Below are 14,687 nucleotides of genomic sequence, written 5' to 3' on the forward strand. Positions count from 1 at the left end.
TTAATTGTGATTTTGTATTGTACATCTGTAATTCCAAGCATCGTTATTATAATGGAATATATGCTTTTTTAATGGCACTAATTGGAATCCTTGCACGCAGTCTCAACAAAGAGGCCAAAGACTGAATGAGTATGGAGAATGAATTACCATCTTTCTCAGAGAGATGTTCTTTCCGGCCTGGACTGAAACAGATTACTAAAACAGTTGGTATTCTGGGTCCCGGATAAGTCTGTTCTTTTGAACATTCATTGAACATTCATTATGCAGTTCCAAAATGCTACAAAATTTAAATCTGTCCAGTTCCCCCACCCCTATATATACTGTATAAACAGAAGTGGTAACCAAGGGGCTCTAGGAGGTGCCATTCATGTTACTATGTTAAATATCCAACTTGCCGGAAAGTTGAAATTTTGATTGTTTAAACCTATTCCTCCTCAAAATGGTGTGCAGCAAGAAATCAAATACTGTGAATATGATGAGGACATATGTCCCCCTTTTCTGCTTCCTTGATTACCCCATATCACCCTACCCACTTATACATTTTAAAGAAGAGATCTGTCAGTCTCATTTATACTTTGCCCAATTACAGAACGTGTTAGGAGACACCTTCTATGCACTATGACCAGAAATAACCATAGGTTGCCTCAAAGTGGAGTTAAGGCTCATGTTCAAGATTTGGTGAATACCTCTTTGGAAAAAGATATATAAGATCAGAATACAGATAATTATCTGCTTCAGTTATTAGATATGTCACCAAAATTTACAAAATAACAAAGGACTTTCAGTGTATACTGAAGACTGATGAAGATCCATTGAAGGCTTTGAAAATTTGCAACTAGAGTTTCCTTCAGAGGCATCAGCTCTATATAACAAAGTTTATGCTCCTGTCTTTATCACAACATTTTGTCTCTGAATAAAAATGGGAGGCCAGTGCCTAAGTGCATGAGACATAGGCATGTGAACGAAGTATTCATCCTGACTGATTTTTTTTACAGAGAATGGAATAACTGAAAAGACTTCTGCCATTCAAGATAGACACATGCTTAACATACTTCTGAAACATGTCCTTACTGCAAAAGTGTTTTATGAAATGAAACAAGAAATGATAATTCCTTCTATCAAAAAATGTGAAGAGGGAGGGGATATTTTTGCTGTGTGTGAGCTGAATCAAGTTAATGAGGCATCTAACATTGCAAAAAGAGTGTAGCCTATAAATAAATCCCATCTGATTGGGATATATTAGTCTTCTGATAGCGTTCTATAGCCTACAGCTGCTTTGAATAGAATGTATATGTGTGCAACTAGCTTCCAAGTGCTTGTCCATCCTAAAGTTCTATAAAGGGGGAAAAAACATAACCCAGCTTCACAAATAAGTCTTTAGAGACAAATCTTCATCCCAGCACCCAACCAGAATAGGTCATCTAAAATATTAAGTGGGGGGAGGGGCAATAAACAATTCATATGTAAATAATTGTGTGAGGATTCTAAAATCCAATTTCTTGTTTTTACTAAAATATTTGTATAATATTTTACAAGAATCATCTTAGTCAATGTGTCCAAAACCTGTAACCCAAATTGGATCCCTCCAAGGGAATTCAGGGGAATTATGAATAAGCTGGGTAACACAAGATCTTTTCTACCAATTTTTTGTGGTATCCTTTCCCTGGAAGAAACCCTTCTTAAAGAATGATGACAATTAAGCTTAAACTTAAGGGAATTTGTTTTGGAAAATATTGGGATACACTCAAAATTAATACACAAGCAAAAACATACACATTAAATTTTACAGAGGAAAAAGTTAGCTAAATAGGGAAATACTGCACCTGAGTGAGTCTAAGCCCATGCCACCATCCAACTCTTCAGACTCTTCTTTGTTCTCTTCAGCAGGAGCAGCACCACCCATGGGGGCCTCTCCTCCAGCCAGGGCTGTAGCAGCTGGAGCATCATCATCCACTTCAACACTGCAGATGACACTTCCAGGGTCAATGTTGGTCAAAGCTTTTGCAACCAGGCCTGACCAGAAAGGTTCATCATTCACATCTGCTGCTTTGAAAAGGGCATTGATCTTATCCTCTGTGATGGAAATGGAGGCCATGACGGGCAAGAGTTGCATGGTGTTTGTCACTGGCTTGGACTCAGCTTCAGCAAAAGAACACAGCACCACTGAAGGGGAAGATGGAAAAAATCCACTTCTTGAATGGCATTCATAGTTCCCTGGCATGTCTTGTTCCCAGAGGTCTGTTGGAGCTACCATTTTAGGACTGTTCCATTAAATTTAATATAAAATGTAAGATGTTGCAATGATTGTGTTGAAGGATGGTAGAACAAGTAGCATTAATAGTGATGTTTTCCCTTTATCTGACTTTCCCTTTATCTGTAAGGATAATCTACCAGAGTGATCAGTGCTGACTCTGTCCCATAGCCAGAGCTGAAAGGGCTAAGGAAATATTGGACATACACTTTTGAACTTAACATACCTCATCATAACTAAGAAATTCTTGTTCATTCTTCAGCTGTTTGGGAGGAGGGCTGAGATTGTTTCAGACATTTTCATGAATCTACAATAGAACATCTAGGGAGAATGAGAGTCAGTGCGGTGTAGTTGTTAAAAGAGGTGGACTCTCATCTGGAGAACTGGGTTTGATTCCCACTTCTCCACCTGCAGCCAGTGGGGTGACCTTGGGCTAGTTCTCTTAGGATTGTTCTTGCATAACAGTTCTATTAGTGCTCTCTTAGCCCCACCTACCTTGAAGAGTGTCTGTTGTGGGGGGAGGAAGGAGAGGCAATTGCAAGCAATTCTGAGACTCCTTAAGGTAGAGAAAATTGAGGTATAACAGCCTTTTCTTCTTCTTCTTCTTAGCTCTGTTTAGGATTGTACTCTAAAAATGCTAGGTTAAAATTAGCATCTTTGATTTGAAATTATAAAATTTGAAATTTCCAATTCAGAAGTGACTGGTAGAAATGGAATGTTTGCCAAATTTTGATTACTTGAGAATACTCAAGTGAACCCTAGCAATCAGGCAACTTGATTAGATCGCGTAATTATTGTGACTGTGATCCATGGAATGCTATTTCCACAATGAGATTTTATTTTGTTGTGTTTTAAAAATATATTTTAAACTATTTTATTCCATGCTCAAAAATAGAATACAAAAATAGTGAAAACAATCTGATATAAATATTATATTGGCTACATCATGTTGTTCAAATCCAATAAAGCCTACAACACAAAACAGAATAGCAGCTCTGTCAACAAAATCTAGAATCAGTAAAATATCACAAATAGTCAATATCCAAGAACAGATGTCTGTAAGATAAAACAGCATAGAAGTTCTACATTTAAAATATGTTTTATTTGGCACTAGGCAAAAGTCTGTGGGGAGGGTGTTTCAAAGGCAAAGTGCCACAACAGAGAAGACCATGTCCTTGTGGTAATCTATCTCACTTCATAGAGTAGCAGCCAACAAAGAAGGATGATATTAATTTATCAGCAAATTATTAAGGGAGCAGACAGCCCTTGTACAGAGGTCCTAGGCTGCTATGTACAGGTTATAACTAGAACTTTGAATTATCCTGAGAGTGACCTATAATTCAAATTTATCTTGATAGATATATCAGAATATATGTCAACCATATTTCTTTCTAAAGTATCTTTGTTTCCATGCGTAGCAGATAGACAATCTTGATTATCTTCTAGTTGTATGAATCTATAATTGTTTATTCCTCTACAATTAATTAATGTCAATGGTAGTTCACCATTTCTCTCTCCACATCCTGCCTCAAAATAATATTTAGTATTTCAGAGAAGAGTCTCAGCAAGCATTTGGAATGAGACAGGACCAGGGAGAGGAAAGTGCTTGGTCTACACAGTGGCTCCAAAGAAAACAGGTTGCTGATAATCATCTAAAGGGGGGCTATTGAACAAACAGACAAGCCAATGTATTCTGTTTGAGTCAACTACTAAGAATAGAGGCACAGCCTATTGGTCTTGAGAATGTAAAAAAATTATTAAACATCAAATGGACTGCAGTCTCCTGAATTTCAGCTGCCCCACAATTCCAACAATGTTGCTTAATATGTGAAGATTCCTTGTCACACTTCAAATATTTGCTGATGAATGTGTTTACCTGCTAATTTCTCTAGAAGAGGCAAAATAGTTGTCTCCTTGGACCTTGAGGATGAAACTCCAAAGAGAATTATAAACAGCTACTGGAACACAGAATAATCCATTCTGGAGTCAGATCTCTAACCTGTCAAGAGTTTTTCTGACTGGGGAAAGTATAAATATGGCCCATGGCTGGCTCTCTGGACTAATTCAGGGGGGAAATATAGGGTCTTTCTAGCAAATGAAGAAAATAGCCTCCCCAAGGAGAAAATCATCTATATTCAACATTAGCTCAGACCCGCCTGAAATTCTCAGAACAACAGCCAGACTCTGAAAGCCCTGCCATCATAATTAGATTTCTAGAAGAAACTGCATAGTGAATGCCAGTTCAGTGCCCATCAGTGGAGACAGACTGGTCAGAAATAGTCCCCTGTGGCAACACAACAGATCATGAGCTGGGTGCATTGCATGAATCCCTACCATAGTTCTCTCTCTGTCCAGGGATGGAGCTATTTGCCTTCTAGGCAGAATATTCCCAAATGGTTTCTATGGATGAAACCACTTCAAAGACAAGAGAGGAAGATTCCACTGCAAACCCTTTAGATACAGACCCCAAAGGACTCTTAAATTCTTATCATGGGACATTGCAGGATGGACATCCAAGTCAGTTGATGCTTCTTTCAACCTCTTCCTAACCCAGCATGTGCAAAGAACCACTCAGTGCAAAGAACCACTGCTTGCTGATGAGTTTGATATAATCAGTCTTCTAGCTTTACCCGGGGAAGGGAAGGGTAGAGCTAAGGGAGGCCTGACTCTTTTCAAGTCTACAAAGCTTCTTACATCAATTATCACCCTTGAGCCATGTGGCCCTTGGGCAGGCAAATGTTATTAAATTTATAACATGGATCCTCTAATGAAGCACTTTATATTTATTGTAACTTCATTCCCCCAACCCATGAATTGACAAGTTCACTATCGCCCAGTTCTTCCAAAAATGATAAATCAAACTGCAAGATCCCACACTTAGTACAACTGGCACATAGACTACATCTTTTTATTCCCACAGGAGCAAACTTGAGGAACATCCCCAGATAATATACATACTAGTCTGGGTAAGGAGTTAGCACCGTCCTATGCAGTGTGGTCAGCAAGCTTTATTCAAGACATTTTTGCTAGAACTCCAGGACTGGATGAACCAAGAAAATATACTAATTCAGGAACAGGCAGATTTTAGAGCTGGTCATAAAACCACAGACCAATGCTTGATATGACATCATTTAGCAGAGAAATACAGCTCTAGGCCACAAGGGGTGCTATCTGCCACCTTTGCTGATTTTAAAGTGACTTTTTATAGTAACCCCAGAGGCAGATTATGGGCTAAGCTTGTGACCTCTATGATTGATAGAGGATTTTTCATACTTAGTCACATGCTACATGAAAGTAATTTCCTTGAACATAGGATACAGCCCTCAGGGCTACCTGTCTGACAGGTTCCCAATGGTGAAAGGAGCAAAACACAAATGTATCCTGACACCTTTACATTTCAACTATTACATTAATTCCATGGTGTGGGCTTTATTAAATCCAAGTTTCCACCCTCCTAAACTAGCAAATAAAGTGACCTCCACCTTGTTATATGCCAATGACATGGTAATTTTTATCTGATTCCCAAGTAGCCCTTAGGAGAACTCTCTGAACCTTTACCACATACTGCCAAAAGGAAAACTTGTAATACATTACAACCCCCACCCCCCAAATCCTCACCATTACCAAAAGGCATGCAAGAAATAGATGGCAGATAGAGGGACATATTGAACAGTTTAATCCTTTAAATATATGGGCATAGTCTTCCAGTTGACAGGTTTGTGGAGAACCAAGCAACACATATGGCTTATTATGCCCACAAAACTACCTCAGCCATTCTCCTTCTTCAGATCCCTCCTTCTCATATCCCTGAAACAATTAAGGTTTTCCAGGGAAAGGCAATTTCCTAACTAATGAATGGCACCCAGCTCCGTCTTTTCAAAGATCTTCAACCCCTCGAAGCAGTGCAATACATGTTTCTGCAGTCAATATTTGGAGTCTCTTGATATATGCCATATACTCTTGTCAGGCTGGAGACAGTGATGGTCTCCATTGAGGCATGGATGTGAGTTCAAATAACCACTGACTGGTTAAAATTGTAAAATTTTAACTCCCTCTGCTCCTCTCTTCAGAAATAATATAGAACAGAATTTTTTTTTTATTTGAGGGCATATACCACACATAAGCAGATGGTTAAATCCTTAAGGCTAAATTATAATGGCACCATTAAATTTATTTGTTGATCCTAGTATTCTATGTGGCAACGGTTTAAGCTGCTTTTATATCAAAATGAACTGAAATTTAGTATATTTTGGAATTTTATGTATCTATTACCAATATATCTGATTCTTAACATGGACCCATCTATAGATTCTTACATCTAGAAACTGTAGACATGTAGGGTACACAAAGTATATTTATGTAGTCCTAGAGGACATCCAATATGTGCACAAAAATCCAAAAAAACTGACCAAAAATGGAGGGGTAATGAATCTCTCTCAACAGAGGAATGTCCCCTGTGCTTCTGCAGACAATGTACAATGAGCGGTGATGGAGATGGAAGCACCATCTTCTTTCCTTGGTGTGAAGGAGGAGGACTGAAAACTGCTACCCCTTCCCCCTTCCCCCCATGGATTGCCCCTGAGTGAGGCTATGAAGGCAGAAGGGAGACAGCAACAGCTGTACAGATACTGAGGAACAGAAGGGAGGGTGTAGAGATGGGCAGGTAATCACATGAGGCAGAGGGTCAGAGAGGAGACTGGTGAAAGTGGCTGTGATACAGACTACAGGGGAGGGAGCAGTCAATGGCAGTGGGGAGGGGAGAAGACAGAAGGGAAGGGGGTGGAGGAGATTTAAAAGGGAGCATCAGAGCAGTAAGGGCGTTGGCAAAATGAAGGCTCGGGAGGAAGCAGGAACTGTTGAAGGAATTTCTTCTTTCTCTTGTTGGGTTCTCACTGATCTTATATATTTAGGTAGTCATTAGAAAAAGAAGAAGAAGAGTTGGTTCTTATATGCCGCTTTTCTCTAACCGAAGTAGTCTCAAAGTGGCTTACAGTCGCCTTCCCTTTCCTCTCTCCACAACGGACACCCTGTGAGGTGGGTGAGGCTGAGAGAGCACTGATATTACTGCTTGATCAGAACAATTTTATCAGTGCTGTGGTGAGCCCAAGGTCACTCAGCTGGCTGCATGTGGGGGAGTGCAGAATTGAACCCGGCATGCCAGATTAGAAGTCCATACTCCTAACCACTACACCAAATTGGTTCTCTGTCATCAAACTACACATAACCACTACACCAAACTATCTGTCATCAAAATCAGGAAAGGTCAAAATAAATGGAAGAAGGGAGCAGAGAAATGGCCAGATATATCCAGTTGAATGCATATTACAGTGAGAACAAAATGGCCACCTTAATTTGAACACTAGATATTATTCAATTAGAGTTTGCTGTTCACATGAGTTTGCTGTCCGCAATTACAACATATGTATTGTGATGCACACATGCTGCCTATTCCATAAAATTCTCATAGTTTCTATTTTTTCTCTCTCTCTCCAGCAGACATACCGTGATTAACAGTGACAGATCTCTTTTTTATATATATAATATTTGTGCCATTTTGGCAATTCATTCCCCCCCCTTTAACCTTTCTCATTCAAAAGTGAAATTTGTTTTTAGAGAAAAATGGAGCGTGGAGATAGAAAGCAACAGTGTGAATAAAGGAGCGAGTATGTTTTGACTGGCATCTTTCTGTTTGGCTGCCTTTTGGGTGGGGGCTGAGGTGCAGGAAGGCAACATATTCCCAGCTGCACACAATGTTCTGCTGAGCTAGATACGCTGCAGACTAGGCATGGGCAGCTCATCCAGCAGCAAGGGCTGCAATGGAAATAAATCATGCCAGAATGCCACAGCTAATGTGCGCATCTTAGTTGCCTTTAATTAACATAATTTGCATATCATTTCCATGAACATGGCAGATGCACAACTACTTGTAGGGCATGATGCAATTATGATTCTCCAATCAGTTGGACTTGCCAGTCTTGCAAATCACGAACGAGGAGAATGTGAGGGGATCGCCTTTATTTAACGTCTCGTTTTAAAAATAATGTTGACACCTACGTTGAGTAGGAACTTCGGTAAAGACTGGGGAAGTTGGACTAGTTTTGAAACTACTGCCCATGTGCAAATAGGAGTCTTTCTCTTGCAGCAATGAAAAGGCCAAGATTCAAGAACCTATGAGCTCCATAGAAGGTTGCAATCATGGCTGCAGAGCTACCATCTCCACTAGGAAGTCTGGAGCGTCTATATAGGGATGTCCGTTCCTGGTGCCACCAAGTGCTTTTGGAAAGTGTGGCTTTTGCCCAGCAAGACTTCTGATTGGCTATTGGACATTTGATTGGCTAGGCAGGATTTTAAAAACAGCAGCTGCCACCATAAAGATCTGCACTCTGCGACTAATTATGTGACTGGCTCTGCCAGTTTGGTGCAGTGATTAAAGATCAGTGGACTCTAATATGGAGAACTGAGTTTGATTCCCCACTGCCCCACATACAGCCAGATGGGTGACCTTGAGTCAGTCACAGTTCTCTCAGGGCTCTCTCGGCCCCACCTATCGCACAGGATGTCCATTAGATAGTGAAAAGTGAGGTGAGCAGCACCATATGGAACATAAATGTTTGCTGCCAAGAAGCAGGTCTATCATCAAGGGTATGTGTATGCATGATTGACTCACTTTCTTTAGCAACCATACACATCTACCTAGGAGTGCTGACTGAGCCATGCTTCTCCAACACATTTAAGGATGTCTGTCTGTCATTCATACTTTACATGTATGTTGCTTACACAAGAACATCCTTGCTGGACCAGACCAAAGGTCCATTTAGTCCAGCATCCTTTTCTACACAGTAGTCAAACTGGAGGGCCAACAACAATGCGTAGAGGCCAAGATATTCCTCAATGTTGCCTCCTGGCTCTGGATTCAAATGTTTATTGCCTCTGAATATGGAAGTTCTCATCAGTCACCATGGCTAATAGCCACTGATAGACCAATTCTCTGTGAATCTACTTAATCCCCCTTTAAAGCTGTTTAATCCTCTGGCTAATACTTCCTCCTCTGGTGTTGAATTCCACATTTTAATCACACTATGTGTAAAGATTTCCTTTTGCCCATCTTAAAAATGCTAGGGTACCATAAATGAACCTGCAACAAACACAATAGTAACTTTAAGTACAAAACCATTCTTCATTTTACAAATGCAAATGCTTTTAGTAGAACATAGTATGCATCGTTTTTAGCCCCACATAGCTTTATTTGCAAAACTTGTGTGAATAATTGTACTTCCTATGAATACAATATACAAAATCCAAATTTTTGATCAGTTTTGGAAATAGGTCTCTGAGAGTTAAGTCCCATCCACTCTTCAGGAAACAAACCTCAGTTGGGATGGGAAATCCCACCTGAGTGACTGTAAGGACATTACAGAACAAGGATTATTTTTACTCGGGGTGGTGGGAGGAGCAAAGGGTTACTGGACTGGAATGAATAGCTGGTGTTGGCACTATGAGCTAAGAAAAATGTAAAACTGAAAGGGAAATGGTGGTTGTGAAGGGCTGGGACCAACGTGCCAGAAAGATGAGTTCTTCCATCCAATGTGAATTCATCTGTGGAAACTACCAACACCACTTGTAGAATTATTAAACCTTGAAAGAAAAGAAGATAAAGCAAAAGTGCTAAGTCTTCTCCCTCTTATTAAAAATGTATGCATTTAATCTTAATTTTATTTTTTCCTATTTTTTAAAGAAATGTGAAGGCTTAAATGTATAATAAATAATGGCAGGCTGATGCCCTGCTTTGCCCCAAACCAACAGCTGATAACTGTGGCTTTGAAGACCTTGACTACCATGCAGAATATACTGAGAGGAAAAAAACCTCATCTCTCTTTATGCCATATGTCCTCCAAGTATATATAACTGTCTTTTTCATATTATCCTCACATTAGACCTGTGTGGTAGATTTGGTTGAATGAGAGTGCATTTAGGTAGGAAAAACCACATACACCAATATAGGATGGGGGAGACTTGTCTTGGTAGTAGTATGTGTAAAAAGAATCTAGGAGTCTTACTAGACCATACATTGAACATGAGTCAGCAGTGTGACTCGATGGCTAAAAAGGCAAATGGGATTTGGGGCTGTATCAAACGGAATATTTACTCCGCTCTGGTTCGGCCTCACTTGGATTACTGTGTTCAGTTTTGGGTACCCCAGTTGAAGAGGGATATAGAAAAACTGGAGCATGTCCAGAGGAGGGCAACAACGATGATGATGAGGGGTTTGGAGATCAAGACGTTTGAGGAATGGTTGGGGGAGATTGGTCTGTTTAGCCTAGAGAGGAGATGACTGAGAGGGGATCTGATAACCACCTTCAAGTATTTAAAAGGGTGCCATATAGAGGATGGAGCAGAGTTGTTCTCTCTTGTCCCGGAGGGACGGACCAGATCCAGTGGGATGAAATTAATGATAAAGAAATTCCATCTAAACATTGGAAGACATTTCTCAGTGGAACAGGCTCCACCCCCCCTTGTTTAGTCCACATGGTTGGGGAGAATTGTTGAGGAGGCATGTTTGCTGTTCTGGGGAATGAACTCATCATTTTTGTAGTCACTTCCTATTGTTCTGACAGTGTACTGCAGCTTCCAACTAGCTGCTATTTAGTTTAGCAATCATTAGCTGCCAGGACATTAAAACTGTGGATCTATGGAAAGCTGCCTTAGGCCTATTCTAATGCTCACACATTGCCATCTGTGTAGGCTTCCTTCTTTTCTGAACGCAGACTCTTACTGCATTGTCACATTCCTTATCTCAAATGGAATGCAGTATATTTTCATTAAGCATCAGATTGGGAAGTCATTAAATTGTGATCCAAAAATGCCATATATTTCAATTAAAAATAAAATTATGAAGATCATTGCTTTAAAGTTGTTTCAGCACTTTCACAAATAGTCTACTTTCCTGAATTGAGGCCAAGAAAGCAATTACTTTGTCAGCCTCTATATTCATGGATATGACTTTTTAGGCAATCTGTAGATGCAGGTTTACTGACAGAATTATGAAAAGCCTTGGAAGGGATTCCACAAACATATCAAAATAGCTTTTCAAGAGCCACAACAAGATAGAAGTAACAGCAAGACAGATTCAAAGTACTCCATTGCATATTCATATTATACATTACTATCTGTCTAGCTAGCTTTTGTACAAAGGGTTCCACAAGGGTTCCACCCTTGTACAAAGGGTTCCACTCTGACCGATGGCTGTCCAAACTTTTCTTGGAACCTTCTAAGGAAAAAACTTTCCTAAGTAGTACATATTATTGATTCTCTTTTAGTTGGGATTTCCCATCTCCTCCCCCAAACTGGATGTTTACCTTGTAATTTAAATTTGTGTTGAAGCCTTGAACATACCTTCCTGTATTCCTCATATATTCCTTCCTGTATTCCTCAAGATTTGTCTCATTCACATTTTTCTAGAATCTTCTGTATCCTGCCTACACTTACAGAAATGTTTTTATATGGTTTTCCCCGCAGAATGTTATTCCAATGTTTAAATAACAAGCTGAGCAAAAGACTTTCCATGTTATTATGGATCAGTCAATTAGCAAACAGAAGAAACTGAATAACGGTTTACCCCAAAGTCTGGTCCTTGTTTCAATCCTTTCTGATGTTCTCGAGAAAAAATCCTGGAAGTTTTCCTGGATATGATTGCAGTAAGACAGAAATCAATTGAATGGATTGAGGAAATATTGACTAGGGACTTCAAAACTTTAGCTGACTACTAGCATCAGCCTTTCTCAACATCTTTACTGTTGAGAAACCCCTAAAAAATTCTTCAGGCTTCAGAAAACCCAGGAATTGCTGTCATCAGGCCACACCTCCCAGCCATACCTCTGGAAGTCACATATCACCAGCAGTGACATCAAATAGAAACTCCCACTGGCTGTGACATCATTCTCTGTTGTCCTCACCCCAACCCCAGAAACAGCCTAGCAGCCTACTCCCCAGGGCCTAGAAAAGGGTTGGGCAGATATCTGCTGCTCTGTCACCCCTTGCCACCCCCTAATGCAGTTAAGTAAAAATGAGAGTACTTACCTCTCTGGATTCTAGTCACTACCACATACAATGATCCTCAGCCAGAAAGGATTTTTTTTTTACCAGGGCCCTTCTTTCTCTACTCTATCACTGGCCATTTTGGGAAGGGGGGGAGATATATGGTCATATCACCCAATAATTATTTTAAAAATTAAAAAAAAATTAATTGACTCCCACCCAATTGACAAAACCCTTCCAAGGCCATCAAGAAAGCCTGACTACCAAAAATGATGGCTCATGCCAAGTACAAGGAAAGCAGAATGTTCCTGTTTCCATCTCAATAACAATCCTATCAACCATGAATAGAACGTCTACCTTAATGATACCAAACACACACAACCATACATCTTGGGATTACCCTGGATAGAAGTACTGTGGAATAATGCACTTCTGTATGTCTCAAAATTTGATGTCCAACTCAATAAAACAATGAGAACCATCAGCAGATGTATTAAAGCCATTCCAATCTATTGGCTACTTATGGTGGGCCACGTTGCTCCTCCTACATCTTGGAAGGCTACATGCTGTTTTTCATGGATTTAGAAAGATCACTGAAAAAAGCACTGAGCTGCTTAGGACATGGCTGCCATAATTCAATCCAGACTAAATTTACAACACCTGACAATAAGATCTGCACAAATTCTGCAATCACAAAATTTTGATTTAGAGAATGAATGGTTGCAAACATGGCTGATATCCATAACCTGAGAAACATCAATGAGAGGCCCTTAGGATTTGACTCGCCCCAGAAAGTATGAAAGATGGCTAATAGAATATGAACAGACTTTGGCAGTTGGCCAAACTGGTTGTTTAAATGGGGCAAAATATGACCCAAATGCAATTGGGAAGCAGCTCACAAAACTATTTTCCATCTATCATGGAAACATGAGTGTCGTTTTTTCCAGGGAGATTGACAGAACTCTTTGTCCTCCTCCAGCTGTAACTGAGTGGACCAAACATTTGGATATCAGTATTTAGGGGGATTGCTGTCTGCATAACTGTTGTATTTACTTGGCTACAAATTTTATATTATTATATTCTTACTGTGTATGTCTCTGCCATGTAATCTGTAAACCGCTCCTGGCAAAAATAAAGCCATAAGGGAGTGGCAAAAATAAAGCCGTAAGGGCTATGCGGGCGGAGAAAGGAGCGAGGCGAGTCCAGGATAAAAACTCAAAGGGGCCAATCGGGAGCCTCTTCGCAGCTCTAAATTCGCCCCTACGAGTGTCAGTCCAGGGCCAAGGGGCCAATTGGGAGCTGCGCAGCATGCAGCTGCCCCTTGGCCCATCCCAGATGTAAGCAGGCTGCCCGGGTGAGCGGGCTGCCCAGGTGAGCCTTCAGAGCGGGGAAAAGAGCTGGGGTGTCACATCAGAGATGGAAAAGGTTTCAGTGCCAGGAGGGGAGCGGGGGGAGCAAAACTGCAGCCATGCAACCCACTCCTGGGCATTCTTATGAAGAAGTAAACTGAGTTCATCAAATTCATAATTGTGGTATCATTAAGAAAAATGTGTTATGTCGCCTCTGCTCCGACTAATTGCCCAAAAAATGAGACTTCTATGCCACGGAAATCGCGTCTGCAAGCTCTCGCCCGGCACAACTGTTTAGAGTGATTAGGTCACTTACCGCCCTCGAAGAAGGGTGGCCAAAATTAAGGGAATTGGATCTGAGCTGTGTGGCATTTTCAAGCTATTTTGCGGATAAGGTTCTATCACTCCACCACGACCTACCTGCCACTATTGATACAGTTAGTGAACTGGAAGCTCCGTGGCCACCGAGGGGATTAGTGTTTGATGGCTTTAGGTGGCTAGAGAGCCAGTTTGGTATAGTGGTTAGGAGTGCGGACTTCTAATCTGGCATGCCGGGTTCGATTCTGCGCTCCCCCACATGCAACCAGCTGGGTGACCTTGGGCTCGCCACGGCACTGATAAAGCTGTTCTGACCGAGCAGGGATATCAGGGCTCTCTCAGCCTCACCCACCCCACAGGGTGTCTGTTGTGGGGAGAGGAACGGGAAGGCGACTGTAAGCCGCTTTGAGCCTCCTTCGGGTAGGGAAAAGCGGCATATAAGAACCAACTCTTCTTCTTCTTCTTCCTCCTCTCTTTAACCGAAGTGGACAAGTTACTAGGATCAGTGAGGGCTACCATGTGCCCTTTGGATCCCTGTCCATCTTGGTTGCTTAAACAGGGTGACCAATGGATAGGAGGCCCCCTGAGGGAGATTATCAACCTCTCTTTGACATCTGGAAAGTTCCCTAGGGGGCTTAAGGAAGCCGTGGTTCACCCTCTGCTGAAAAAACCATCGCTGGACGAGCGGGACCCCGCCAGCTACCGCCCTGTCTCACATCTTGCATTTCTAGGGA

General features: G+C 41.0%; 1 protein-coding gene across 1 annotated transcript in view; it reads left to right on the forward strand.

Annotated features, from left to right (window-relative positions):
- Window positions 1-3,405, forward strand: part of FOXG1 (forkhead box G1) — a 77,721-nt gene extending 74,316 nt beyond the window's left edge. Inside the window, exon 2 of the mRNA XM_077323007.1 lies at window positions 1,885-3,405. The gene's annotated coding sequence lies outside the window, so the exon portion shown is untranslated. The remainder of the gene's footprint in view (window positions 1-1,884) is intronic.
- Window positions 3,406-14,687: the final 11,282 nt, after the last annotated feature.

This window comes from Paroedura picta, chromosome 2 (genome assembly GCF_049243985.1).
Source record: "Paroedura picta isolate Pp20150507F chromosome 2, Ppicta_v3.0, whole genome shotgun sequence".
Lineage (NCBI taxonomy): Eukaryota > Metazoa > Chordata > Lepidosauria > Squamata > Gekkonidae > Paroedura > Paroedura picta.